Here is a 26147-nt window from a genome sequence, read left to right as displayed (position 1 = left end):
AAAATTTAAATACACCAATTTCATCAGTGTTAAATCAAACAGATTGTCCTCCAAGTGGAAATAACTCATTGATAAAGTTATTTATCAGGGAGCAAAGAGCTGATACTCAGAAGGGTGAGCACGGAGGCGGATTAAGGTCAGTTGAGGTCCTAGATGCAGAAGAAAATATTGAGCATCTTACATTATAATAAGTGTAAAGTTTGGCTTTTGCAGGGCTTTTCAAAAGTTGGCGCCCAGGGCACGCTCCCGGTGTGCCCGCCATTAAATCTGCCTCAGGGTGAGCAGGTTAGAAACTAAAACTACAGCCAACTAGACAGACAACTGTTATTAAAAAGCTTCAGCAACTATTCAATTTGATATGCAAAGACTGACAGGGACTCACTCAAAGATTTTTTTTTTTTCTTTTCATTTTTCTGAAGCTGGAAACAGGGAGAGACAGTCTGACAGACTCCCGCATGCGCCTGACCGGGATCCACCCGGCACGCCCACCAGGGGCGACGCTCTGCCCACCAGGGGGCGATGCTCTGTCCATCCTGGGCGTCGCCATGTTGCCACCAGAGCCACTCTAGCGCCTGAGGCAGAGGCCACAGAGCCATCCCCAGCGCCCGGGCCATTTTTGCTCCAATGGAGCCTTGGCTGCGGGAGGGGAAGAGAGAGACAGAGAGGAAAGTGCGGCGGAGGGGTGGAGAAACAAATGGGCGCTTCTCCTGTGTGCCCTGGCCGGGAATCGAACCCGGGTCCTCCACACGCTAGGCCGACGCTCTACCGCTGAGCCAACCGGCCAGGGCACTCAAAGATTTTAACGGAGTCTTGTGTGCAATAAATGAAACAAAGAAATTAGAGCTGACTCAAGAGGAAGAGGTTTAGCTAACAATAAAAAGGATGTTAATCTACCCTTAAAATTAAAACTACTCTGGGCCCTGACTGGGTAGCTCAGATGCTTAGAGCATCATCCCGATAGGCCAGTTGGAACCCTGGTCAGGGCACATACGAGAACGAACCAATGAATGCATGAGTAAGTGGAACAACAAATTGACATTTCTCTCTCTCTCTCTCTCTCTCTCTCTCCTTTCTTAAAAAAATATCAACCAATAAATTAAAAACACAAAACAAACCTATTCTGCTTAGACAAAGTTGAAAGGACAAAGTGTATGACTGGATAGAAACCTTTCTATGAACTGGCTGCACAAATCTTAACAGTAAGAGAAACAAGAATAAGGTTAGCCAAGGAACAGCGTGAACCGAGGAACGAAATTAAACCTGAAGGGAAGGGGGGAGGGAGCTATTGGGAGGGGGGCAAAGAAGATGTTGAGGGGAATAGGGGGGGATGCAGTCTGTGTTTACACTAGAATCTATGTAAACACAACAAATTAAATAAAAAAAGAATAAGGCTAAGAATAGCAAAAATTAAGGATTTGGTTATTCAAGCTTAACTTATGATCTGGCAGCATTTTGTGGGCTTAGAGCAGTGGTGTGCTAGCTAGTGTTCAACAAGTTCTTTGGGAAATATAAAATCCTGATTTGTAGTTTTTACTATGATATCACTAAACACAGAGTTGGGAAGTGCAGCGGCTCACTATTATATAGAGTTTCCCCCATACAGATAGATATAACGGACATAAATATTCTTAAAAACACAAATAGTAAGATAAATTAAAATTAGAAAGTGTTGTGTTTAATATCATTTATTTAACTGTAAGTTTATGTAATTTAGTTATTTATAATGGTCATGTTTAAAAACCAGCCCCCAGAATCCCTGAAAGATTAGCAGTCAGCTCCAGCCCACCAGTAGGCACGAAGATGAAATCAGAAGACAGAGGCACACACAGGAATGTGCAGCAAGCATGGGTGTATTATAGTTCTAGACATAGCACAGAACATTAACAAAAGTTGTAAAATAAAAGGAGAAATAGAAATCATGGTGATTACAGTTGTAAAGTACCACAGGGACTTTTCCACACTGCACTGCATGTGGGAAAGCATGAATGTTTGTAAAGAATCCAGAAGGAAAACGTAAAAGGAAATTCTCAGACAGATGGGCTGTCTTCACCAGAGCAGGCGCTGGAATGGGACGGTACCTGGGAGGTAAGGAAGAGAAAGGGCAGCTGGGCAAACAGCAGCCCGGGAGGTTTCACGGGGCCCTTTCCTGGTTGGAATGACCCTTAGTCCTCCAGAGCCTTAAACATCACAAAAACTCCTGCAGTGAGACAGGAAACTTAGAAATGCAAGTTAATCCATTTGCTTTATAAACTTGCTGACTTTCAAGGGCTATCTTAGAAAAGATCTTTAAAATCAAAGTTAAAAAACTGGGGAAACAATTACTTTTACTTGTTTTCTGCAACCTTCTACTCTGAAAAAGGGGTTAGCATTCAACAGGGATCAGAATGTCAGAATGTGCCTCCCAAAACATGCCACTTTGCTGTGAGGATTATGTTGAGCTGAAGGCAACTGAGCATCAACAGCTACAGAGAGAGTTCTCTGCCTTCCCCTTACCTGCCTGAAGGCAGGGCATAGCTTCCCCTTTGAGAAGCTGTTCCCACACTGCACTGCACCAAGAAGAGAAGAGTGCCCCTGTCACCAGGGACCCAGAATTGACAGAGAGGTGAGTTTGCATACACAGACTTGACTGAAATAATCCTTATCTTTCATTCATTCTTCCATAAATTTCCCAGTCACTTCACACTTTACTGTCTTTTGAACCCTAAGTCCCTTTTTCTTTAAGATGGTATATAAACCCCAACCTTAGTCTAGTCACTTTGTTTCATTTTTCTGTGAATGTCTGTGCACATAAAAAATTAATAAATTTGTAATCCTTTCTTTCTGTTAATCTGTCTTTTGTCAGTTAAATTTATAGACCAGATTCACTGAGCCTAAGAGGGAGAGGAGTTTTCCTTCTGGACACATTAAGGGTAGGTAGCTCAGCGGCTTTTCAGAGTTGCCTAAAGGCTTTATTGTGCTTTTCTTGATGGCAGATGCACATCCCATCACTGGTACCCATTCTTTTCCATAGCAGACATCACTAATTGAGCAAGATACTGTTTTCCACTGAGCAAAAAGTGATCTCACGATCTCAACCCAGTATACCAAGTTGTCTACAAGGTGAAACCTGACAGCCAATTCTGGCTGAGGCAAGTTATCAAGAAAAACTTGAATAAATGAAGATCTACAAAAAAATAAAAATTGAACAAAAATTTCATGTGGTTATAAGAAATACACAGAAATAATCTAATCTACTAGTACAGAAAGTAACCAGCAGCTTCAAGTCAAATTTATGGCTGCAGTGACTTCAAAACCAAAAGCTATTGCTGCACTAATTGCAAAAAAAAAAAAGTATTTGATATTCAAGGGCTTGGAAATGTTCCTAATGGTTATGTTATCTCCATTAAAGGCAGTTGGATGAGCAGGCCAGGAGGCTCAGCTTCAGAGCTTGTGCCCAACAGGAAACATTCATATTTCAAGCCTTAAAAATGACCATCATTGAGAAATAGTCAATAGATCATTGGTGAGGCTAATGCAGTAATACAGGGATTGGCAAAGGTAGGTTTACAGTTGTGAGTACGCAAAACAGATTTTATTCTTGTATATTATTAGTAATTATTATATTAATTTCCATACCAACAACTGTAAACCTGGCTTTGCCCACCCTGTAAATGCTGAATAGCTAAGCCTTCCCCATCTGTAACTCCTCAATAACAGGTATAGAGTTCAGTGTGAAGACATTTAGAACACAATGATCTTCAAAGGCCATTCAGTATTCGGATATCCTTCTGAAAATGAATTTAACTCTATTCATGTAGACTTATTCTTCCTTCAAAATTTGATTATATTTTAATCTAATCGGTTTGGGCAATTTAAATTATACATGTAGGAAGGATAGAAAATAGAGACCAAAGCCCACGCCTGACCTGTGGTGGTGCACTGGGTGAGGTGTCAACCTGGAATGCTGAGGTCTCCAGTTCAAAACTGCGGGCTTGATCGGTCAACAAGACACATACAAGAAGCAGCTACTAGGTGTTGATGTTTCCTGCTCTTCCCACCCCCTTCTCTCTCTCCTCTCTCTAAAATAAATAAATAAAATCTTTAATAGAAGAGAGAGAGAAGCAACTACTATGAGACCAAAGTTCAAAACTATCAAGGTTTTTAAAAATGTCATGAATGATAATCAAAGTTGCCTGAGATCTCACTTGTTATGTAATATAGTAAAACTTTCAAAGACAGTGGCTGTCAATGGATCTATTTCCGTTAAAAGAGGTCCTGCAAATCACATCTAAGAATGCTTTCAAAACAATTTGAACCGGCCCTGGCCGGTTGGCTCAGCGGTAGAGCGTCGGCCTGGCGTGCGGGGGGCCAGGGCACATAGGAGAAGCGCCCATTTGCTTCTCCACCCCCACCCCCCTCCTTCCTCTCTGTCTCTCTCTTCCCCTCCCGCAGCAGAGGCTCCATTGGAGCAAAGATGGCCCGGGCGCTGGGGATGGCTCCTTGGCCTCTGCTCTCGGCAGAGCGACCCCCTCTGGTGGGCAGAGCGTCACCTCTGGTGGGCGTGCCGGGTGGATCCGGTCGGGCGCATGCGGGAGTCTGTCTGACTGTCTCTCCCCACTTCCAGCTTCAGAAAAATACAAAAAAAAAAAGAAAAAAAACAGAAAAAAAACAATTTGAACAAAAGAAAACTCCTCTTTTTAAAAAGGAAAGAAATATATAAATTATCATAGGATACTGCTAGGCATTATCACAGTAACATAAGGCAAATGTAAGGAAGAGTGAAGAAAAAGCATGGACAGCTCAACTCAGCAGAGCATTCATTCTTAAAAAAAGAGAAAATAAATGTGCCTTTGCCCAAATAAAATGTAAATATAGTGAAGCAATCAAACCAAAAATCCTTGGTTTTGTAGTGAAACCATGGTCCCAAACTCTGTGCTTTAAGGGTGCATCATTATAAATAAATCCTCTCTTAAGTAACACCTCGGTTTTCGTTGACTTCCGTTATCGAAGTTTTTGGTTTTCGTTGATTTTCCGCGAAAAAATTGTCTCGGTTTTCATTGGTGGCCTGATTTTGTTGGTGTGCCCACGTGACCTTCGCTGCTAATTTTGCGAAAACAAAGGGCGACCCAGGCGTTCTCCTGCGCAGGGTGGGGTTGTTTCTCATTGTGTGAGCGTCTCCCTGTGCGTCTTGCCAAACAATCCATTGCTTGCCAGTGTTTTTGTGCTCTTTTTAAATTGATTGCAAGTACTAATACAGTAATTGGATTTACATTGATTCATATGGAAATAATGGCCTTGGTTTTCATCGGTTTTGGATTTCACCAATTGTTTTGAGACAGATTACCTACGAAAACCGAAAACCGAGGCATCACTGTATAGCAGTGGTCCCCAACCCCTGGCCGTGGACCGGTAGCAACGTCAGAATAACAAATTTAAATACAGCCTGAATAATGAGGACATGCTCGTTTCTCCTTTAACTTAGCCCAATAAATATCGTATGTTCGACAATTATATTTAAAAATACCACAGTTTTTACGCCAGTCACATAATTTTATTTTGTGCATTTATCCGTCCCACCCTAAAGGCCGGTCTGTGAAAATATTTTCTGACTAAAAAAGATTGGGGACCACTGCTGTATAGGACAGAAAGGCTTATAAAATGTCGAAGTCCTACCACATCGTTTGAAAATGACTTTTCTAAAAGCAATAGTTCTCACCCAAATGGTTTATTGTACTTAATGTGCACATGTGTGCACGCATACACTTGCTAGAGAGAAATCTTAAAAATTTAATGTTAGGCTCATCCAAAGGAGGGGTTCACAAGGCCTTATGAGGTTTACAAGAAGTTTATTTATGCATCTGCAAAAAGACGGGCTGAGGCCCTACTGGCATCAGCGGAGAGCTACAGGAAGGGGTGTCTGATATAGGGATTGCTGCAGGCACTTGATGAGGTGAGCACCTAGACATGCCCAGATTAGCATATCCTGGTTGTGGCCTTGGTCACAGACTGTCTCCCTTTCCCCAACCCGCAGGCCCCTCCGGAAGGACTTGTCCAAGGCTGCTTCCCAGAAACTTTCCAAGGTGAGAGGGGTTGCTTAAGGGGTGGAGGAGGTGGGGTGAGGGAGATGCTTAATGGGGAAGCTGCCCCAGTGGGGGGTGAGGGCAATTTGAGTTTAAAGGGGCCTTGAGTTTAAAGAAGCCCGTGCCTGTGTGTCCTGCCCGAATTTTTATTTTATTATTATTACTTTTTTTTTTTTTTTGAGAGAGACAGACAGAAACATCAAGCTGCTCCCGTATGATTCCTAACGGGGGAACTGAACCCGCTACCTCCACACTCTGGGACATTTTTTGCCTCTTTCTCTCAAAATAATAATAACAACAACAACAACAACAACAACAACAAACATTCGGGCAGGACACAGGCGCGGGCCCTGCAGGCCATTTTCTAACTGGCATAAAGGCTGCTGCGGGTTTTCCTGGACCGGCGGGGTCCCCGGGCACAACGCTGTCGGGGCTCCCGTGGGTTCCTACGGGCTCCGGCGGGGCTGCGGGAGGAAAGCGCCGCGGGCTGGGGGGGTCCGGAGCCGGGGGAAGCGCCGGCTCAACCGCCCGGCTGCGCCCAGGGCCCCAAGCCTCACTGCCCCAGCCGCCACCGATGGAGGTTGGGGGACAAAGCCCTGTCTTCGGTGCTGAGCAGCCGGCACCACCGCGCAGAGCCCGAGGCCAAACCCTACTTCCACAGCCCCAAAGGCGCGGCTTCGCCAGGTGGAATGCCCTCCCCTTGAAGGTCAGGGGACGCGCCTACGGGCCCCGGGAAAGGGGTGGGGCGGGGGCGGGGCGGGGACATTGACCCCGCCCCCGCGAGCCCCGCCCCCGCCTCTCAGCTGCGGCTAGGCCAAAAGCAAACCAAGGGGTTGGGCGCCCAGCAACCTGCCCCGCAGTGGTTAGGTCCTGTTGCTCTTGAGATCTAGGGTTCTGGGCGGGAACTTGCCTGTTCTCTGCCCTTGATTGTGGCCCAGGCAGACCATGGCCGTGCTTGTGTCCCCAAGGCGTATTGGTGCGGTAGAGGAACCCAGGAGTGCCCCTCAGCCATCCTGGGCTAGTCCTGGGAAAGCTATGTAGGGTTGTGGTAGCACTGCCTTGAGGACCTTATGAGAAAAGGTCCTACCTAATCCCTATGGTTTTCCATGAGAATTGCTGGTGTGTGCATCTGTTGTTGGATTTTTTGCTGTTTTCTTTTGTGTGTGTGTGTGTGTGTGTGTGTAAAAGTTTTTTATCGATTAGAAGCTAATTTATGTGGAAGAACAAAAAGCTTGCTGTAGAACTTTCTACACTAATCAAAGAAAAATGTAAACTACTTGAAAAATTTAGCCTCGTACAGAAAGAATATGAAAGCTGGGAGTAATAAAGGGTTCTAGCTTTGAGAAGGAGTCAACAGAAGCTTCTTTTTGGAGCAGTCTGTGAAAAGCCGGAGAGTTCCAAATCTGAATTTGAGGATGAAATGCTCTTTTTAGAAAAACAGGTAAAGGAAGAGAAATCTGAACATTCTGAACAAGATGAATTGATGGTAGATATTTTTTTAAAAGTATGCAGTCTATAGAAGATGAATCAAAATCATTCAAACCACAAGTAGCTGAAGCCAAAACTACCTTCAAAATATGTCAAATGAATGGAAAACAACTTAAGATAGCTTGAGTGAAAATTCCCAACTTCAGGAAAGCCAGAAACAGCTTTTACAAGAAGCAGAATAATGGAAAGAACAAGTGAACTTTAGCTGAAAATAACAGCTGAAGATTTCAAAGTATATGCAAAACAAGTTCTATGTGATAAAGAAAATCAGATCAAGTTGCTGGCTGAATATTTGCTAAAGATGCAAGATTGGGCTGCTTTGCTTGGAGAAGAGGTAATGGATGATAACTTGCAGATGAAGAGTGATTCAGAAAATGGTGCACTCTTAGATAATCAAACAAAAAGAACTTTAAAGAAGCTGATTTATGCTGCTAAGTTAAAGGCTTCTTTTAAAACCCTGGAAAGAGAAAGAGACCAATATATACTCAAGTAACTGAAGTAGATAAAACAAAGGAAGAGCTGTACAGTGTACTAAAAATCTCAAGAATGCTCTGGCTGCATAGCTCAGTTGGATAGAGTGTCCCAGATTCGCCAAGGTTGCAGGTTCCATCCTGGGTCAGGGCACATAGAAGAATCACCCCATGAGTGCATAAATGAGTGGAACAACAAATTAATGTCTCTCTCTCTCCCTCCCTCTCCCCCTCTCTCCCTTCTTCTCTTTCTAAAATCAATAAATTGAAAAAAAAATTAATCTTCAGACTGAATAAGCATCTCTACAGTCAGAAAATGAACATCCTGAAAATGAGAATCAAAAGCTTCAGCACAAAGTTAAAGTAATGTCTGAACTGTATCAAGAAAATGAAATGATAATTCACAGGAAATTAACAGTAGAAGAAAATTGCCAGTTATAGAAAGAAGGAAAACAGTCTAAAGCAGATGAAAAGATCAGCCATGCAGCAGAAGTGCTAGAGACCTATAAGTGAGCCAAAGGTCTTGAGTAATTGGAGAGAACCATAGATTGTTGTCAAGAGCATATTATTATATTTCCCATGAGAAACAAAGAATATGACAATTGGTTGGTAGCATGGATGGCTAAAAGAAAATTCAATGATTTAAAGAGAGAAAATTCTTACCTTAGACAAAAATTAACTGCAACAGAGTTTAAATTTGAACTTTTAGAAAAATATCCTTATGCACTTGGTGTTCCAGATACAGCATTTGGCACAGACCATTTCCCATATGGTCCCTTACCATTGGGTTGACTTTCATCTAAAAAAAGAGCTTTTCTTTTCCCTGTAAAGGGTCCACTCACACTCTCGTCTTTGCTTCCAGGGGGAAGAGGGAGAGGCTCAAAAGGCGCAGGGGGCCCTGGCCAGTTGGCTCAGCAGTAGAGCATCGGCCTGGCGTGCGGGGGACCCGGGTTCGACTCCGGCCAGGGCACATAGGAGAAGCACCCATTTGCTTCTCCACCCCTCCCTTCTTCCTCTCTGTCTCTCTCTTCCCCTCCCGCAGCCAAGGCTCCATTGGAGCAAAGATGGCCCGGGCGCTGGGGATGGCTCCTTGGCCTTTGCCCCAGGCGCTAGAGTGGCTCTGGTCGCGGCAGAGCGATGCCCCGGAGGGGCAGAGCATCGCCCCCTGGTGGGCAGAGCGTCGCCCCTGGTGGGCCTGCCGGGTGGATCCCGGTCGGGCGCATGCGGGAGTCTGTCTGACTGTCTCTCCCCGTTTCCAGCTTCAGGGAAAAAAAAAAAAAAGGCGCAGGGATGCCTGACCTGTGGTGGCACAGTGGATAAAGCATTGACCTGGAAATGCTGAGGTCGCTGGTTCGAAACCCTGGGCTTGCCTGGTCAAGGCACATATGGGAGTTGATGCTTCCAGCTCCTCCTCCCTTCTCTCTCTCTGTCTCTCCTCTCTCTCTCTCTCCCTCTCCTCTCTAAAATGAATAAAAAAATTAAAAAAAAAAAAAAAGGCAGGGAATCCTCAGGACCATGGGATTACTAATGAAAGAGGAGAATCAAATCAAACTGGGATATGTTCACTGATTCTCACAGGGTGCCTTCTCATACCGGGTTCCTTTCAACTTCATTGGAACAGGATCATTGGATGATGATTTCCCCCATTAAGACAAACATCCTCAAAGGCTAGACAGATTTTATTCTAATACTGGTAGACTGTCTGGACCAGCAGAATAAAGAAGTGTTAATATACCATCACCGGATAAAGTAGATGGGCCAAAGTCTATGAAAATGGAATCCAGTAGAAATGACAGTGAAGATGTTCTGGGTAATTTAAATGTGCCAGTGTCTCTCTCCCCACCAAGAGTGAGAAAACTGCTCCTGGCTTTGTTCCTCCAATCAAAGGTCCATTTTTTCCAATGGATGCAAGGGGCCCATACACGAGCAGAGGTCCACCTTTTCCTTCACCCCCAGGAAGCAGGTATTAAGCTTTCTGTGATTACGTTCCTCCACGGGACTTTCCTGGTCCATCACCTCCTTCATCTGCAAAGAAAAACGGCTGTTGGCAGAGAGCCTTTTCTCACTCTCTTGCCTTAAGAGCTGGATTCTTTCCTCTGCCTTCACCCCCACAGCCTGAAAGTAGAAGTGAGTTCCCATCACTGTTGATTCTGACTTCAAGTGAATCTACTACTAAATCAACAACCAGAACCACAAGAAACTTGACATATTTTTGGTCTCTTTTCAAAAGTCATTTTGATTTCTCTTATTTTCAGATCAAGTAATGGCTGTTACTTAAGTGATTGTACTTACACTCAGTTTGGAGCTAGATGGAATTACATTCTCAGAATAGTATTTTGTAAATAAAGATGATTTATATATGAAAAAATAAATTCAGGGAGTGCTTAAGTGTATGAAATGGCATTTTAGCCCATAGAAAAAAATTTTAACTTGGGAAAGGTCAAGTTAGTGGACAACAAACAAAAACGAACCATATAGACCTATATTATTTCTTAACTAAGATGGGAAATTATTTATTTCCATATTAACAAAGAGTAAATATCTAACCAGAGAAGTATACTCATGATCAAAACAGATTTATCATGATTAAGCAGTTGGTGGATGAGAAAAATTTTTGTCCATTACCATATATTGCACAAAATGCCATGTTAATTGGCTCTTTATAAAGGGCATTCATTCTTTTGAACATTGTAGAAGACAAGGCAATTGGAAGGAAACTTCCTTTGCATAATTAATATTCTGTATAAGTTGTACAGAAAACCAAGCAATTATAGGCACTTGGATTTTGCAGTGAAGACATGGTTGTCCCCTGGCCTTTTCTTAAGGGCTCAGCATTATAACCCCAATTATAGCTGGGAGAAATCACCCCAGTCCATTCTACATGATGATTTGTGAAGCCTGGCCTTCTCGACGGGATGCTGTAATGCAACCCATTTCATGGAATGAAGGCTCTTATCATGTTTAGTTTCAGGCTTCAAAATTAATCACATCAGATTATTTGGTCACTATCCCTAAAACTGTTAAAGTTGTAATAACTCAAAGCAGATAACAAGATTTTTTGAAATCATAGGACACAAGTTCTCAGATTTTTAATTTGATTATGAACAAGTAAATAGAATTTATTTCTCCAGTCAATATTTATGGAATTTCTACTATATGCCAAGCTTTGATCTGGGCACTGAGAGCCAATGATGGGCAAGACAAGAGTTCTGCCCTCAGAGCACTTACGTTCACTCCTGTAGGAACAAAGACACAAAGTAACGAACGTGTGATTAGCGTTAGGAAGGGAACAAAGCAGTATGACAGGATGGAGGCTGTTGGGGTGTTGGGTGACGGCGCTGTTTCCTCATCCCTATCTCATTCCCACACACTAGTCTCTGCTTTCTCCCACTCTGCAGAAGGAACTTCCCCCGCCTCTCCGTCCCACAGCCCGTGAAGAGGGTTACTCCTCTACTGCACATCTTCCTGATTTAAGAAGCTGAAAAAGAAAAATATACAAATTCTTGGAGGGAGAAATTGGCCCATTTTGGATCAGGGGATGCAACCCCTAGTGCAATCAACTATAGGCAAGACAGAGACATTTAGAAAAGGAAAAATAGAGTTTACTTACAGAGAGTACAAGGGAACAGACTTCCCAAATTAAAACAAAAAGCATGTATTTTTTTTTTAAAGGAACTCAAGTTACCAAGATTGTGACAGTTCCATTAGTCTGCTTATGGTGGGAAAACAGGAACTTGCCCACATGATTATGTTTCATAAAGGTCATGATGTGTCTCTAGATACCCACACAGCAGAAATCAGGGATAAAATTGTTTCGGTTAGTGAGTCCAGGTTTAGAGGAAATAGTCAAGCCTTCGTTATTTTGGAGATCAGAACCAGTCGGATCGACTTCAGTCTTTTTGGTTTATCTCCAGCTGCAGAGCTTTGCTTGTTCTCGATGTGATGTGGAAGTCCTCAGTCACAGGAAGCAGGGTCAGCTGTCAGCTTGTGCTTCTATAATACACGAGCTACAGACATAGCAGCCAGGGACCCTCTTCACCTAAAGGAGGCGTTGAAGGGAGTCTCTCCAAACTGAATAGATTTTCAAAAGAAATTGTTTACTGCTGCCTAGACATGCTAAGCCTGATTAATCTTTTTATTTTTTTATTTTTCTGAAGCTGGAAACGGGGAGAGACAGTCAGACAGACTCCCGCATGTGCCAACTGGGATCCACCCGGCACGCCCACCAGGGGTGAAGTTCTGCCCACCAGGGGGCGATGCTCTGCCCCTCCGGGGCGTCGCTCTGCCGTGACCAGAGCCACTCTAGCGCCTGGGGCAGAGGTCAAGGAGCCATCCCCAGCGCCCGGGCCATCTTTGCTCCAATGGAGCCTTGGCTGCGGGAGGGGAAGAGAGAGACAGAGAGGAAGGAGGAGGGGATGGAGAAGCAAATGGGCGCTTCTCCTATGTGCCCTGGCCGGGAATCAAACCGGGTCCCCCGCACGCCAGGCCGATGCTCTACCACTGAGCCAACCGGCCAGGGCTGATTAATCTTAATTATATAGCCATTATTAAATTTTCACACTTGACCAGTGCATTATATAAAGCACTTTTATGCCTATCTACACATTCAATCCTCAAAGCCCTGTGAGAAAAAAATACAAGTTAAAACTTACTAAGCACTTCCTATATGTTCCCTCCAGTTATTGGTCACATCCCAAGAGCCATCCACTGTTCTAACACATTCACATGTATTACCTATTCATTCATTTAAGTCTCATAATGTTCCTATGAACATAATGTGTGATTATTATCCTTATTTTACAGGTAATAAGATCAAGGCACGCAGAGGGTTAGTCATTTGCCCCAAGTCCCACAGCTGGAAAGTGGAGCAGTTGGAATCTGATCCCAAGTAGTCCAGCTCTGGAGTCCATGTCCTGTAGGCCTCACTAGAAATGAGTGTTATTCCAATTTACAGATGACAAAATAGTCAGTACACGGAGATTAAGTGACTTGCACAAGGTCGTAACAGAATGTGAAGCTGAAATTTTAAATCAAGTCTTTTGACTTCAAGCCAAGTTTCTTTCAGTTATAATAGCAGCAGTGACAACAGTTAACTATATAAGGCTTCCTTTACGCCATGCACTGTTCTAAACACTTTACATATGCTAACTAGTCTAATCCGTACCACTATGGCATAGGTACAGTTATTACTCCTATTATACAGAGGAGGAAATTGAGGCACTGAAGTTAAATCACTTGCCCAGGGGCACACAGCTGGAAAAGGGCAGAGTCTGGATTCAGACTCAGGCAGCTTATCTCCAGAATCTAGACTCCTCACTACGACTTCACACTTCTTTCGTGTGCTCTACAACCATCCTCCCAGTAGGTTCAGCAAGGGGAAAGAGGGAAGGCAAAGACACCAGTGCTGACTGGTTATACTGTGATAGATCATGCAATTGCTAAAATATTTATCGCCCTTCTCACTCAGGCCTGTCCTTATGGGACAATTATACTTCGCATTAGCTTGCCCATGACTTGCTTTGGCCATTGAAATATGAATGGAAGTGATGTCATTTCTAAGCAGTTCTGAGAGTCGCTGGGAGGCTCTACCATCTTTTCCCTTCGCCATGAGACCTGCCTAAACTAGACAGAGGTTGCTTCTTCAGTATTGCTCCTGGAATACCGTTTTGGAGCAGAGCACAGCTGGCATGCTGAGGATATAAACATGACCAAGAAGTACCCCGTGGATGTTGTAAGCTATTGAAATTTGGGAGTCATTTGTTTCCATAACATAACTCAGTCTAGGAAGACTTACATTTTAAAAATTGTTTCACTCTTCACAAAAACCCTATTAGGTAGGTAGATATAATTAGTTCCAGAAAGAAACTGAAATTCACAGTTTCAATAATTTTCTCAGTGGTATGAACTCAATATTCTAATTTCCCCAAATTTATATATTGAAGCCCTACCCACAAATGTGATGGTTTTTGGAGGTGGGTGGGCTTTGAAAAGTAATTAGGGTTAGATGCAGTTATGAGGGTGGGGCCCATGATGGGATTAGTGCTGTATAAGAGATACCAGAGAGCTTCTCTCTCTCTCTCTCTCTCTCTATATATATATATATACACACACACACACACACACACACACACACACACACACACACACACACATACAGCAAGAAGAAGTCATTATAAGCACACAAGATGTCAGCTGTCTACAAACCAAGAGAAAAGGCCTTAGAGGGAAATCTACCTTTCTAGCACCTTGATCTTTGACTTCCTAACTTCCAGAATTGAGAAATAAAATTCTGTTTTTTAAGTCATCCAGTCTATGGTTTTTTTTTTGTTTGTTTTTTTGGTTGTCTGAGCTGACTGAAACTCTCAGAAATTTAGATGTGTAGGAGCAAGGATTTGGACTTAGGTGTGCCTACTCTACTACTTCAAGTATCACAACTATTTGCTCATCTATATTAAATGTTCATATAGGGTAAATGGGAAGTTGACATCAGTGCTCACCAGCTGTGGAACACAATGTTTCTAATGAACTTAGTCTGCAAGTGAATCACTACTTGCTAAGAAAAAAAATCAATGGGTTAAGTAGCTGCTTAGAAAGACACTGATGTAATGTAATAAATTTTGTACCAACTGTCTGATATTGGTAATTTGATAGCACTTTATACATGGCAGGCAATCACAAAAATAAATTAACTGCATATTATTTCATGGAACATAGCATTCAAAATATTTTTAAGGCCCTGGCCAATTAGTTCAGTGATAGAGCATCAGCCCCACATGTGGAAGTCCTGGGATCAATTCCTAGTCAAGGCGCACAAGAGAAGTGACCATCTGCTTCTCCAACCCTTCCCCTTTTCTCTCTCTATTCCTCTCCCCCAGTCATGGCTTGATTGGTTCGATTGATTCAAGCGCATTGGCTCCAGGCACTGAGGATGGTTCTGTGGAGCCTCCACCTCAGGTGCTAAAAATAGCTTGGTTTGAGAGCATGGCCCCAGATGGGCAGAGCATTTGCCCCAGACGAGGGTTGCCAGGTAGATCTCAGTCGGGGAGCATGTGGGAATCTATCTCTCCTTCTTTCACTTGAAAAAGAAGAAAAAAAATTTTAAACCATAAAGACGTGAAATAAGAAAACAATATTAGAAAATGGGAAGATTGAGTTTGAAGACATATCTGGTCTGTCATATTCATATCTTAATATGAAATAGTCAACTTTTAAATAGGAATTTTTGACCAGCCCTTCTGTCACAGTAAGCAACTAGAGACCTGAGGGAATGTTCTGTTTTAACCTGTGTGTATGTGTTATATATATATGCACAACAGAGGCAACTGATTGCCTCCCCAATATCCTTTCCCTGCCAGACCCTTGCCTCAGTCTTTCCTTCTTCTTAACATAATCTTAATTTTGTTCAAGTATTGCCCACCCCCACTAAGCTGTGTGCTTTAAGAGGAGCTGCCAGGAAATGAGTCTGTGAGCCAGTTCTGGCCATGAGACAGGAAGATACAAATTGAGTTAATGGTTCTTTCTTTTCTTTTTTTAAGATTTTTATTTTTTTCATTTTAGAGAGAGGGAGAGAAAGAGAGAAAGAGAGAGAAACAGAAGTGGGAGAGGAGCAGAAAGCATTAACTCCCATATGTGCCTTGACTGGGCAAGCCCAGGGTTTCGAATCAGCGACCTTAGAATTCCAGGTTGCTGCTTTATCCACTGTGCCACCACAGGCCAGGCCGAGGTAAGGGTTTCAATGCCAATCCTGCCTTAAATGCCATTCTGCCCACATTGTCAGTAGTTACAGATTTGATTATCAACTGAACGCATACGATACAATAGACGTTATTCTAATGCTTCATTTATTAATCTTACAGAGGGATCCAAGGCAGGAATACTGCATGTCCACGTTCATCACGTTATCGGGAGGCTCAGGGGATACCCATGTATACCAGCTTCTTGGCTCCTGTGACTCACCGGGTCATGAACAGCTGCTGAGGAAGATCGGGGTGCGTGGGATTCTCACCAGCGTCTATCTGGGAGCCAGCTTACAGCTCTCTGCGCAGGTGCAGTTCTGCAGATGGGGGATCTCACTTGGACAGGCGGATAGCTTCCAGCACAAAGCATTCCTCTCTAGCTTCACTGTTGCCAAGGAAACAGTGCTGTGAGAAGGCAGGCCCAAGGTCACCTTCCCAGAGAGGTGTAAATCTGGAGATCCAGGCCTGGTGTTACTCCTTTTTCACAGGGGAAAAAAAAAAAAAAAAGCAAGCCAGAGGCTTTAAAGAAAGATTTCAGGTTCTTAAGAAGGGAAACAGAAGATAAAGTCTTGTTCCCTCAGACATTTTAGTGTCTAAAGTGGATGCTTGGACTACATCTTTCTGGTGCATTTACTTTCCCAAGCTCTACTGCAAGATATCTCCTTTCCCAATTTCTCTCCTTTCCTCAAACCTCTTCCCCATTCCTTACTGTCAATTGATCTCTTGCTTCTTACTTACCTGAGAAAATAAAAGCAATGAGAGAACTACTGCATTTTCTCACCACCACATGCCAAATGATTTCCTTTCCTACCATATTCTCCACCACCCCCCTCCTTACTATGGGCATATTGTCCGCACTCCACTCTAAGGCCACACCCTCCACCTGTGCTAAATTTAGCTGCTATGACCACTAATCTATTCAAGGCATCATTTCAGCAACTGTAAACCCTCCTCTTTTCTGTCTGACTATCCACCAGCATGTAGCCGTTAGTATTTATTTTCTATTATGAAATCTCTCACTTGACCCCACACCCTACTCCAGCTATGCCCTACTCTCTACTCCCCATCACAGCAACAGGTCTCAAAGGACTTTTCTATGTCTGTTGTCTCCAATTATTCTAGTCTTCTTTTTCTGAATTGAGTTTTCAATTACTTGAAACCCAAGTTATCTTAAATATTATAATTTCATAAACTCAATATTTTGTCCCCATTGAATACTGGTTGTTTGAATGACTCAAGACCATTAAATTAGGAGCAAGAGTGTTTCAATATGAGAAACCCTGCTCCAGAACACCAGCATATTGGAATACCTTTCTAATATGACCTGATTAAAGAAATGCTCTTATCTAAATGCAAACAAGGAAGTTACTTCTTTGAATTTAATATCTGCATATCTTTTTCATAACTGATTTACTTGTTCTAATCTGGAATGATATTAGAGACTATAATTCAAGACAAATGAAAACATAATCTTTGTGCCTGACCAGGTGATGGCGCAGTGGATAGAACGTCGGACTGGGACGAGGAGGACCCAGGTTAGAAACCCCGAGGTCCCTGGCTTGAGTGCGGGCTCACCAGCTTGAGCATGGGGGTTGCTGGCTTGAGTGTGGGATCATAGACATGACCCCATGGTCGCTGGCTTAAAGCCCAAGGTTGCTGGCTTGAACCCAAGGTCGCTGGCTTGAGCAAGGGGTCACTTGCTCTGCTGTGGCACCCCTACCACCCAGTCAAGGCACATATGAGAAGGCATTCAATGAATAACTAAAGTGCTGCAATGAAGAATTGATGCTTCTCATCTCTCTCTCTTCCTGTCTGTCTGTCCCTCTCTCTGTCTCTGTTAAAAAAGAAAGAAACAAAAAAATTATCTTTGCAATCCAAGTATGTGCTTTGTCGTTACTTTGAACACTAAATGCTTTTTAAGTATTTATCAATAAAAAATATTAATTATACAAGATTAGAAAGTTTGAGTTATTTGTGGTGTATTAAATGAGATAGTTTAAAATGAGGTTTGCCCTGGCTGGTTGGCTCAGCTGTAGAGCATTGAGCCAGCGTGTAGAAGTCTCGGTTTGATTCCCGGCCAGGGCACACAGGAGGAGCACCCATCTGCTTCTCCACCCTTCCCCCTCTCCTTCCTCTCTGTCTCTCTCTTCCCCTCCCGCAGCCAAGGCTCCACTGGAGCAAAGTTGGCCCGGGTGCTGAGGATGGCTCCATGGCCTCTGCCTCAGGCGCTAGAATGGCTCCGGTTGCATCAGAGCAACGGCCCAGATGGACAGAGCATCGCCCCCTGGTGGGCATGCTGGGTGGATCCCAGTCGGGCGCATGTGTGAGTCTGTCTGTTTTCCTCCCCGCTTCTCACTTCAGGAAAAAAAAATGAGGTTCAACATACTGTTATCTTTATTATATATCTTTTTATATACATTTATTATATATCTAATAGCTGCTTTAATTCATAAACAATATCAACTGCATAGTGTTATTTCTCTTAAAAAATAAACTTGAAATTTTATGATGTTTCCTATGTATGAGAATATTGAACTGTGGCAATAACTTGCTGAGGTCAGTAGGGCAAAAACAATTCTTCCATTTTTTTAAACAGATGTGAAAAGTAATGTGCTTTTGATAAATTTGGGTTATGAAAAAGATCCTAAAAGGCTGCAGCAATGCACGTGAACCTCACAAGTTTAAATTTAAACAGATATAGAAGATCCAAAGAACAGCAGTGCTAACACAGAATGGCTTCACAATAGCACTTGTAGAAAACAAGCAAGACAATGAATCGACAATGTTATTTTGTCTCCTAAAAAGATACTAAAATTTTAGACTGAGTTGAAAACATGATTTTTGTGCGTGGCCAACACTTACTGAGCGCTATACCTGCCTTGCTTTGCATGAGGGAAGCAGCTGTCACATGCGAAAAGTACTCGGAACATGGAGATGATTGTTCTTTCTCCTCAACTTGGGCACCAAGTTATATAGAGTTTGTCTGGGAACCCATGAGCGAACACAGGGAAGATTACCTGGCGAGCAGACTTAAGAGATACAGGTTTGCTGTTTAAGACTGCAGGACCCTACAGACTCAAACCATAGTCAATGAACAGAACCATAGGAAAACAGATTGTATCCCAATATATAGGCAGAAATTTGTAATGGTAAAAATTACCAAAATTGGAAAGACATGAGAAAGGAAGGGAACTAAGTACTATGTATCATACATACCATGTGTATGAGTTATTTATTGCTACATAAATTATCCCAGAACTCAGTGGCTTAAAACAGTACACACTGATATCCCAGTGTCCACGGGGCAGGGATCCAGGCTCAGCTTTGCTGAGCTCTCTGCCTCAAGGGTCTATCACAAGGCTGCAATCAAAGGCTGCAGTCAGCTCGGGGTTCAACTAGGGCAGGAACCGCTTCCAAGATCACTTATTTGCTGGGCAGGACTAAGTTCTTTCTGGACGGTTGGACTGAGGCCCCCAGTTCCTAGATGGCTCTTGTGTGAAGGCTGCTTGGAGTTGACCAGGTATCCCTCTTTCCACCAGAGCAAATACTTGAGAAGACCCCGGTAAGAATACCAGTGACATGGAAGAAAATGGACAGCTATGAGAACTTTTTTGGATCAAAACTAAAATTGAAAGATAGGTACTGAGAATGACTCCAAAATTTCTTTTTATTTTTGTGAGAGAGTAGGGGAGATACAGAGTACCACATGAGCCCTGACCAGGATCCACCTGGCAACCACCATCTGGGGCTAATGCTCTGCCCATTTGAGGCCTCTCACAATGAGCTATTTTTAGCACCTGATGCAGAGACTTGGAGCCATCCTCAGCACCCGGGCCAAGGTACTTGAATCAATCGAGCCATGGCTGCGGGAGAGGAAGAGAGATGAAGTTGGGGGTGGGGTGGGGGAGTGGGTAGAGAAGCAGATGGGCGCTTCTCCTGTGTGCCCTGACTGGGAATCAAACCCGGGATATCCACACACTGGGTCAATGCTCTACCACCAAATCAACCTGACAAGGCCCAAGATTTCTTATTTGTACAATTGGATAAGAGGATGGTGCCAATTCACCTGAGATAAGCATACAAGAGGACCAGGGTTAGGGAGGGGAGGAACTTGAATTGGTTTTTTGTTTGTTTGTTTGTTTTACAGGGACAGAGAGAGAGAGAGTCAGAGAGAGGAGAGGGATAGATAGGGACAGACAGGAACGGAGAGAGATGAGAAGCATCCATCATCAGTTTCTCGTTGCGACACCTTAGTTGTTCATTGATTGCTTTCTCATATGTGCCTTGACCGAGGGCCTTCAGCAGACCGAGTGACCCCTTGCTCAAACTAGTGACATTGGGTCCAAGCTGGTGAGCTTTTTTTGCTCAAGCCAGATGAGCTCGCGCTCAAGTTGGTGACCTCAGGGTCTCGAACCTGGGTCTTCCGCATCCCAGTCCGATGCTCTATCCACTGCGCCACCACCTGGTCAGGCTGAATTGGGTTTTTAACATGTATTGAAGTGCCTTTGTGATACCAATTGGTAGAAAATGAAGTGAATATGAAGCTCAGAGAACTGGCTTGGACATATAAATCTGTAATACTAATGTCTAGGTTGTGGTTCAATGTGACAGTCTGACCTATTTGTCCATTTGCAAGGATCTCAGCCTAGAATTAAATAAGGTAGAATTTAATACAAATATTTGCTGTTAAACTCACTTTTTCCTTCCAATTGCACCACCCATACACATTTCAAAACCATCTGACAGCCTGACTAGGCGGTGGTGCAGTGGATAGAGCGTCGGACTGGGAAGCAGAAGGACCCAGGTTCGAGATTATTCCAAGGTTGCCAGTTTGAGTGCGGGCTCATCTGGTTTGAGCAAAGCTCACCAGCTTGGACCCAAGGTCACTGGCTCAAGCAAGGGGTTACTCGGTCTGCTGTAGACCCATGGTCAAGGCACAGATGAGAAAGCAATCGATGAACAACTAAGGTGTCACAACAAAAAACTGATGATTGATGCTTCTCATCTCTCTCCGTTCCTGTCTGTCTGTCCCTATCTGTCCCTCTCTCTCTCTGTCTCTGTAAAATATAAATAAAATCAATAAAATCTTTAAAAAAAACCATCTGACAGATTAAGAATTAGGGTTCAAAAATAGGATGTGGCATCCCATGATCTCCACCTCCTGGTATTCATGTCTTTGTGTTATTCCTTCCCAAGTGTAGGCAGGACCTGACTTGCTTTTACCCAATTGAATATGGCAAAGTCATGCATGTCATTTTTGTGATTAAATTACTTTATATGAGACTCAGTCTGGCAGGCTGACTGGGCTCAAGATTCCCTTTACTGGCTTGATGAAGTTAAGTGATCCTGCTGAGGGAGCCCATCTGGCAAGGAAGTAAGGGTGACACTAGATGCTGAGGCCAGGCTTCCGCCACCTGCCAGCAAGAGACGGAACCCATCAGTTCCACAGCTATAAGGAAATGATTCTACCAACACTCTGGGTAAGCTTTGGAAGCTGATTTGACCCCAGTTGAGCCTGCAGATGGACACATCACCTGGCTTGAACACACAATATAGTGTACCAGTGATGTGTTGTGAGATTGTGCGCCTGAAACTGGTTTAATTTCGTTAACCAGTGTCACCTCAATAAATTCAGTAAAAAGGAAAATACATGACTTCATGTAACATTTGCTGAACTTCTCATATAATTGGGCTGGTCAGATGAATTGTTTCTTGGGGACCGGAAATTGATCCTAGGTGAGCTTACATATGTGAAAGACCAGGAATCAAGGTGTGCAGAGGGTGAGAATGAAAAAACAAAGCAAAAAACATCACCTGGCTGATACCTTAATTGCAGGCTTGTGACCAAGAGCAGAGAGCCTGGCTAAGCTGTTCCCTGACTCCTGACCCACAACTGTGATGTAATAAATGTGTGTTGTTTTAAGACTCTAAACTTGAGGTAATTTTTAAGGCAATATAAAAACCTAAGTAAAACTTAAGCCTTTATTCATCTCATTAAAATTTTTTTTTTAATTTTATATATTTATTTTTTAAGTGAGAGTAAGGGAGATACAGAGACAGACTCCCACATGTGCCCCAATCTGGATCCTCCTGGCAACCCCCATCTGGGGCAGATGCTGTGCCCCCGTGGCCATGCTCCCAACTGAGCTATTTTTAACACCTGAGACAGAGGCTCCATGGAGCCATCATTAGCGCCTGGGGCCAAGGCAAACCAGTTGAGTCATGGCTATAGGAGGGGATGAGAGAAAGAGAGAGAGAGAGAGAGAGAGAGAGAGAGAAGGGAGAAGGGGAAGGGTGAAGAAGTAGATGGACACCTCCCCTGTGTGCCGACTGGGAATCAAACCCAGGACATCTACATGCCAGGCTGATGATCTACCACTGAACCAACCAGCCAGGGCCAGCTCATCTTTTTTAAAAAAATATGCTAATCTTTTTGTGTTGCAAGAGTTGCCAACTTTTCTTGTTTCATAGGCTTTATTTATGCAACCTCATTTTGGGTCAAGAACAAGTTTTTGTACAGGGGTATTAGGAGCATAAAATGTCACAGAGAGGTGAGAAACTTAAGGGCCACAAAACAGCAAGCTTTATTACTATGGATATCCCACTAAGAGAATACATTAACAGTATTTAGGTAAATCTAGAATTAAAAGCCAGAGCTCAAAAAAAACCTAGCAAACCAGATATTAGAGGCCCATGTGTTTACATTCTTATAGGTGGAAAAATATAATTACAAGATGGTCTCATGTTTTTGTAATGAGCAAAACCAAAAGTAATGTATAATTGTAGCAAGGTCAATGTATACAGCTTTTTGAAACTAAAACAACTATTCACAATTGCTTGGCGGGGATATGGAAAAAAACTTGTCTAGACAAAATGAGTTAATATGCAGGAAGGGAAACCACATTTTAAAATAGGTATGTGTCACACCTTAATGTTTTCCCTTTGGATTTCATTTTGAAAGGTTATAGAAAATCCTAAAGTTTCTGAGTTGTAGACATAAAAAACTGCATGAATAACTTCTCTTTAGAGTTTGTACCAGAGCTGCAAAGCCACTAATCCACAAAATGGGCAATTTGATAAAATGGCGGCAATTTGATAAAATAACTGGCATTGAAAAACATATCAAATGATATGTAATTGTAAACAAACATTTTCTTCAAATACTTATCTTCTATTTGGTTAGCAGGGTAGATTTCTGAAAAAGCAGGTTTCATTAGATTCACTAGTAAAGTACTCATCTGCATCAACAGAATGTTTCAAGGAGTTTTGAAAAAATTAAGTTTTCATTTTCCAAAATTGCAGTAGCAAACTATTCAAAGCTCATTGCTTTTTGTTTTCCACTTAATTCCAAGGCTCAAATTTGCTCTGGTTATTTCACTGTTCCGTTAATATTACTTAAGATTCCTTTCCCACCACAAACAACTGAGTCGCCCAAAGGCTCTGTCCTTGGCGGTCTTCTCTGCACACTTACTCCCTGTAAGAACTTATCCTGCTGGATGGACTTAAATACCATCTATATACTATTTTTTCCAGCCCCAAGGATCTCCAAACTTCTAGAATACAGCTGCCTGCTGAACATATCCGTGTGCATAAATATATCTACTGGGTCTCAGATTTAGCAAGCCTAAAAACACAACTAAAAATTTAAAAAAAAAAAAATTAAAAAAAAAAAAGAGAGGAAGAGAAAGATTTGAGGCAGAGGTGAGAGGGGAATGGGGAAGGGAGAGTGAAGCATCAACTCATTGTTCCATTTTGTTCTATCTAGTTGTGTTCTCAGATTGCTTTTTTTTTTTTTTACAGAGACAGAGAGAGTCAGAGAGAGGGACAGATAGGGACAGACAGGAACAAAGAGAGATGAGAAGCATCAATCATTAGTTTTTCGTTGTGACACCTTAGTTGTTCATTGATTGCTTTCTTATATGTGCCTTGACCGTGGGGCTACAGCAGACTGAGTAACCCCTTGCTTGAGCCAGCGACCTTGGGTCCAAGCTGGTGAGCTTTTGCTCAAACCAGATGAGCCCACGCTCAAGCTGATGACCTTGGGGTCTCGAACCTGGGTCCTCTGAATCCCAGTCTGATGCTCTATCCACTGTGTCACCGCCTGGTCAGGCATTGATTGCTTCTTGTATGTGCCCTGACCAGAGATTGAACCAGCAACCTCAGTGTGACAGGGCTTGACACTTTATCCACTGATCAACCCAGCCAAGGTCCCAGGAGGTTTTTGGTTTTTTTTTTGTGACACAGAGACAGACAGAGGAACAGATAGGGACAGGAAGGGAGAGAGATGAGAAGCATCCATTCTTAGTGTTCATTGATTGCTTTCTCATGTGCCTTGACTGTGGTGGGGGGCTACAGCAGAGTGAGTGACCCCTTGCTCAAGCCAGCGATCTTGGGCTCAAGCCAGCGATCATGGGTCATGTTTGTGATCACATGCTCAAGCTGGCAACCTTGGGGTTTCGAACCTGGGTCCTCTGTGTCCCAGTCTGATGCCCTATCCACTGCGCCACTGCCCGGTCAGGCCCAGGACTTGCTCCCCTACTCCCCAGACACATGTGCATCATCCAGTCCTCAGCTGTACCTGTAAAATATATCCCAAATCCTACCACTTTACAGAAACCTCTACACCAGGGGTCCCCAAACTACGGCCCGCGGGCCGCATGTGGCCCCTGAGGTCATTTATCCGCCCCGGCCGCACTTCCAGAAGGGGCACCTCTTTCATTGGTGGTCATTGAGAGGAGCATAGTTCCCATTGAAATACTGGTCAGTTTGTTGATTTAAATTTACTTGTTCTTTATTTTAAATATTGTATTTGTTCCCGTTTTGTTTTTTTTTTACTTTAAAATAAGATATGTGCAGTGTGCATAGGGATTTGTTCATAGTTTTTTTTATAGTCCGGCCCTTCAGTGGTCTGAGGGACAGTGAACTGGCCCCCTGTGTAAAAAGTTTGGGGACCCCTGCTCTACACATACAATGTAGTGTGACTACATCTGCCTTTGCTTAGATGATGGCAATAGCCTCCCACCTGGCTTGCTTTCTTAGCTTTCTCCCAGGACCAGAAATTTTCAACCTATTTCATCTCATGGCACACATAAACTAATTACTAAAAATCTTCAGCACACTAAAAATATATTTTCTGCTCAGCTGTCACAAACAAAAAATAGGAATAATTCTGATTCATACTGGATGGCTAGTGTGTTGGCTGTCATTTTTTTTTGACAATCTAAGGGGAGAGGTTAGTGCCTCTGACTAGTTAAATCAGATCTAATCACTCCCCTGGCTTCCAATCAAACAGGGGAGGCAGAGACAGACTCCCGCATACACCCTGACTGGGATCCACCCGGCAAGCCCACTAGGGGCCCTTGCTCTGCTGTAACTGGAGCCATTTTTTAGCATCTGAGGTGGAGGCCATGGAGCCATACCCAGAGCTCAGGCCAACTCTTTCTAATTGAGCTATGGCTGCAGGAGGGGAGGAGGAGGAGGAGGAGGAGGAGGAGGAGGAGGAGGAGAGAGAGAGAGAGAGAGAGAGAGAGAGAGAGAGAGAGAGAGAGAGAGAGAGAGAGAGGAAGAGAGAGAAAAGCGAGATGGAGAGGGTTGGAGAAGCCGATGGGCGCTTCTCCTGTGTGCCCTGGTCGGGAATCAAACCTGGGACTTCCACATGGCAGGCCAACGCTCTACTACTGAGCCAATTGGCTAGGACCTGACTTATTCACTGCTATATCCCCAGTGTCCACAGCAGTACCCAGCACATTGTACACTCAGTATTCATGGGATGAACTAATTCTGTTACAGTACAGATGAGCATTATGAGGCCCTTACTTAGCTGCAATAAAACTTCTAAACTTAAGGGTTTGATTTTTTAATCAGCATAATTTCAAACTAGTAACCTTTGAAGCATGAGCTGTTATTTTACCTTTTATAGTAACTCTGTGGTGATGATTCTAGAGGTGCTAGAGATGTACTACTCTTGAATAAAACTTCAAATCATAAAGATGTTTTATGCTTGACGATGACTGCTTCACTCTTGTAGCTCTCAAAATACATGGAAAACAGCCTTTAATGAGAGGGCAGGCAAATGGGCAGAAGAGATATGCAAAAGCAAAGTGAGGGTTGAGAAAAGACAGGTGATGACAAAGTGGATAGTGTCGACCTGGGATGCTGAGGTTCTAGGTTCAAAACCCCAAGGTTGCCAGCTTCAGTGTGGGGTCAGTGGCTTAAGCCCAAAGGTCAGTGGCTTAAGTAAGGAAGGGGTCATTGGCTCAGCTGGAGCCCTCTGATAAAGGCACATATGAGAAACAATCAATGAACAACTAAGGTGCCACAAGTTGATGCTTCTTATCTTTCTCCCTTCCTGTATTTCTCTCTCACACACATTAAAAAAAGTAAGAAGCAGGATG

General features: G+C 43.3%; 1 pseudogene; it reads left to right on the top strand.

Moving 5' to 3' along the window:
* Nucleotides 1-7004: 7004 nt before the first annotated feature.
* Nucleotides 7005-16164, top strand: LOC136406489 (cTAGE family member 2-like; annotated as a pseudogene).
* Nucleotides 16165-26147: the final 9983 nt, after the last annotated feature.

The sequence above is a fragment of the Saccopteryx leptura genome, chromosome 5, assembly GCF_036850995.1.
Source record: "Saccopteryx leptura isolate mSacLep1 chromosome 5, mSacLep1_pri_phased_curated, whole genome shotgun sequence".
NCBI lineage: Eukaryota > Metazoa > Chordata > Mammalia > Chiroptera > Emballonuridae > Saccopteryx > Saccopteryx leptura.
This window is presented reverse-complemented; position numbering and strand designations above follow the sequence as displayed.